The following is a 5,000-nucleotide window of genomic DNA, read 5'->3' on the forward strand; positions in this document are numbered from 1 at the left end:
CTAAAAAAGCGTAGACTCAGAGGTGACTTGATACAGGTCTTTAAGATTTGAAAGGGAATTGACAACATCAAAAGTGACCAAATTTTCACATTGAATGAGAATCAGACAAGAAACAATGGTCTCAAACTGTCCGGAAATAGATTCAATTTGGAAGTAGGTAGAAACAACTTTTCCAACCGTGTAGTTAATGAATGGAATAAACTTCCTGCACAGGTAGTGCAATGTAGTTCAGTTCGAAGCTTTAAGAATCATTTAGATAAATACCTAAGTAAGATGCTGTAATGATTATAATTTATCTTATATTATTATTATTATTTTTTGTCATCATTTGTCTGTCTGATTTTCATTTATTATTAGTTATATGTCAATTTATTATTATTTACTATTTACCTGTTTGTTTATTATTTAACTATACCTATGCATTTATTTATGTATTTTATTTGTTATTTACATGATTATAGTCAATAAACGGACCCACCAGCTCGAGGCCTCCAGCTCGGTGGGTCCGTTTATTGACTCTTGATTACAACAATACTTGATTATTATAGTTTTTATTTATTGTTTTATTATTAATAAGATTTTTTTTTCGCATCCGACCTAGATATGGATCAAAAGGTCTCCTGTCGGCATGCATCGCCTTTGTAATCCTTTGTAAAAGAGGTTAATATTGGCCGTAGTTGGAATTGGGAGAGGTGGTTCGCGTTGCAGAAGCTACCCAGGCTCTCCCTCGTCTTCCAGTTGCTACGAGAATCAGCCAACTGATCACAACCTTACATACATAATTGTACATAATGGATCTCATATACATTTTTTTTCTAGAAAGAATAAATACAATAAAATAAAATAAAATGTAACTTGTACAAGTGGAAAAAATGGACTACACACTTGCACGAAAAAAGGAAATAAATTAAATTACGCTCGTACACACTGTTTGTGATCTTTGTTCACCGTGTATTCTCTCACTTAAGTTGTTGAAACTGATGACACTTTATGTTGAGTCTATCACTGTGTTCCTAACCCCCAGATATATTGGATATAAGTTTTATGCACCTTTTTACGCTGACTTCTTTTGTCATCCATGCTTCTGAGAATAATCTCCTTTTTTCGAGTTATTTCTGTGTAACACTATTGCTCCTTCCCAGTCAATGTTGTGCTGTTGTTCGTTCATGTGTTTGTAAAGTGCTGAAGCTGCATCTTTCCATCTAACTGCCCACTTATGTTCTTCTATTGTAATGGCGAGTTTCTTCTGTGTTTCTCCTAAGTAAGCTGCATCACAATCCAAGCAGCCAATGCGGTATACTACACCCGCCTGCTGCGTGGTTGCTTTCATGTCCTTGTCCTTTATTCTATTATATTGTATCTATTCTTTGTAAAAATTGTATATGAGAGTCCATTATATACAATTGTTTATGTAAGGTTGTGACCAGTTAGCTGGTTCTCGTAGCGACTGGTGAAGGAGGAGGAACCTGGGTAACTTCGGCAACACGAACCACCTCTCCCACTTCCAACTACGGCCAATATAATTTAAGCTCTTTTGATCACTGTATCTCATAACACCCCTGAAGACGGTCCTAGGACTAGAATAGAAACGTCGGGCATTAAAACTCCCAATTTGAGTCTGGTGTTTACGCTTTTCCCCTTCAATATATATATATATATATATCTATATATATATATATATATATATATATATATGCATATATATACATATACATATATATATATATATTATATATATATGTGTGTGTGTGTGTGTGTGTGTGTGTGTGTGTGTGTGTGTGTTTCGCGCTATCGACCGATTAGCGCTATCGATCGATCGCGCTGCGCCATCAATAGATCCATTTACGCAATCGGTCGATCGCAATCTCTCTGGGTTATTTTAAACTAAACATCAAATGAATATGATACTAGTATGGTCCGCCGTTGTTCTGTCCTCGTTTCCAGTATCGCTGATGATTTAGTCAGCATGACACGAATTACTGAATAGGATATGATATAGTGAGGAGCTGGTCAGTTGAAATCGCTGATGATTTAGTCAGCAGGACAGTTGCACTAATTACTGAAGAGGATGTGATATAGTGAGGAGTTGCTGGGTTCAAATCGCGGATGATTTAGTCAGCAAGAGAGACTGCCACGCACTAATTACTGAAGAGGTTGTGATATATTGAGGAGTTAGTCAGTTCAAGTTGCAGATGATTTAGTCAGGAAAAGAGGAAAATTATGTATTTTCAGAACAAAGATTAGAATTTATAGTAAGTACAAAATAAAGCAGGTGAATTTTCAAATGCCAAAATTAAAATGCTCTGGCTTGTGCTTTTATTTTTTGTTAGTTTGTTGTTGTAGTTAAACAAATTACCTTTTTCCAAATCCGGCAGTTTAAATATAAAATTGTATATGTGGGGCTGTCATGTCCACCTGTAAACTTTTGTGTGTATTTTGAAAATTCCTTAGTTATCACAACAGCTAGTTTAAAGAAAATAAAAAAGAAAGAACAAGGAATAATTGCTAAAATCATAATTCTTCATTAAGAATGTAGAATATTCAAAGTTAAATGATCTATACTAAAATGTCCTCCGTGCACAAGAGGGCCATTGCGACCGCTGCTGCCTAGTGAGATGGGTTAACTTTATCAAAAGATGCCTTCAATTACCAAGATATTGAAGAGAAGTATTCTATGATTAATTTAATCAACGAATTTCATTGGTTGGGGTTGGTGACGATTCGCCGCCGACGTTTCGCCATTTGGATCGCTTGTCTACCGGGGACTATGGGTGTAGGATAAATGCTCACTCGACAAATGCTCACAACCTTAATTCAAAATTGATTAAAGGGTTAAAATAGAAGCCATCTCACAAAATCTCACAATCTCACAGAAGCTATCTCACACCTTATTCTTGATTAAAGAAAACTCACAGAAGCTATGGTAAATATTTCTAATTTATCTATTCCATATGTATCTATTTATTTCATATATATGTATATATTTTTTACATTGATAATATATAATTTATTCAATTAAAAGTTTGAAAATCTATGTGAATATAATCTATTACACTACGGCTCAAATGCAAGCAAAAACATAAACGGAATGCAGCAAGAAAAGTCCACACACTTTTAAAAAAAATTGCGAAATAAAAAGACATTTATCATATATTGTACATTAACAATAAACGTCTATTTCGACCTCGTGAAGAACTATATCTATTAAATTCTTTTAAACTTTTAAACGAATAAGTTATATATTATCAATCTTTTGTTTGCTTCAGTCATTTTAAAAAGATCAAAGATCCACATCCGCAGCATGTTTCTTATTATTCAAGTTTTCTTTCAACAATTCACCTTTTACAAGAGTCAAATATAAAGATAATGAGAAACTATTAGATTGAGAAATATAACAAATAAAAAGAAGCAGAAAAATATATAATTAACGTATGAACAAATGGATTAAGATAACAGAACGGTGAAGGAATTGGTGTCACATTCAAGAAGAACGGACAGCTGCAATTGTCCTGGTATACAACTGTCCGGGATGGAATTGTCTGGGACGTAGCTGTCCTAGCAATGAAACCTAATGCTATGTTTGTTTTATTCCTAGTTCTAATGCGTTGTTTCCTGGATTTAAGGTCAGGAGTCACTAGAACTCCCAAGTCTCTCTCACACATAGTTTTCTCTAAAAACGTGTTATCTAGGCTATATCTATTTTCGGAGTTGTGTACCCCTATGTTTAACACGCTGCACTTTGAGATATTGAAGTTCATCTGCCATTTCACCAACCATGTGAGCAATTTGTTAAGATCGTTCTGTAGAATCTCAGCGTCGTCTCCGACCTAATTAGGCGTCCTATTTTAGTGTCGTCCGAAAACTTACTAACATCACTACTAATCCAATTGTCCAAGTCGTTTATGTACATAATAAACAATAAGGGACCCAAAACCGAGCCCTGGGGATCCCCACTAGAAACGCCCCCATTTGGATTTTACACCATTTATTGTGACCCGCTGTTTTCTGTCACTGATCCAAGCCCTAATCCTTTCTAACACTTTTCCTCCTATGCCATGGGCTTTGATTTTATCCAGTAGTCTCTGGTGGGGCACGTTGTCGAACGTTTTGCTAAAGTCAAGGTAAATAACTATTATTGTTATCTGACGCCTTATATACTTTAGTGTAAAAGGATAGAAGATTAGTCACATATTATTTACCCTTGGAGAAATCATGCTGTGTGTCACAAATGAAATTGTCTCTCGATATGTTCTCTGAGTCTTTTAACTATTATTGATTCAAGCATTTTACCTATAGCTGATGTCAAACTCATTGGCCTGTAGTTGCATATGGACGATTTATCTCCCTTTTTTAAAATAGAAGCAACGTTTGCCTGCCTCCAAGTAATAGACACAAAACCAGTGTCTACCGACTTGTTGAATATTCTGTTAACTGGCAATAGATTTCAAATTTACACTCTTTAAGCACTCTCGGAAATTTTTTGTCTGGACCCGGGGATTTTGTAGCTATAAGCCTTTCAATCTGCTTGACTACTTCTACCTTACTAATGCTGATATTATTAGTCTACTTTCTTCATCCCCACTGAAAATCGGATCGTAGTCAGGTACCTTATTTAACCTCTCATTAGTAATTACCGAGAGAAAATATTTGTTAAACGCTTCACTCATTTTCCTCCGACTCTATCATGACATTTTCGTTATTTTGAATTGGGCCTATCCTTTCCCCCTTTTTTTTCTGTAGAGATGAAAGAAGCCCTTTGGTTTGGAACTTGCTTTTCTGGCAACCTTAATTTCATAGATACGTTTTGATTTAAGGTGTGTTTCCCTTTTTTTTTTTTATTATTATTCTCACGTAATTTTTTTTTTTTTCATTCCGATCTCAAGTTTCGGCCTGTCCATCATCCATTTGGGAGTATTACTATTCTTCCGTATTGACTTAAGGGGAATCAATTTATTTTCTGCATATAGAATTAAATCCGTTAGGTTACTATACATTTCGTC

The sequence above is a fragment of the Oratosquilla oratoria genome, chromosome 23 (assembly GCF_046742065.1).
Source record: "Oratosquilla oratoria isolate Oo_2021 chromosome 23, ASM4674206v1, whole genome shotgun sequence".
Taxonomy (NCBI): Eukaryota; Metazoa; Arthropoda; class Malacostraca; order Stomatopoda; family Squillidae; genus Oratosquilla; species Oratosquilla oratoria.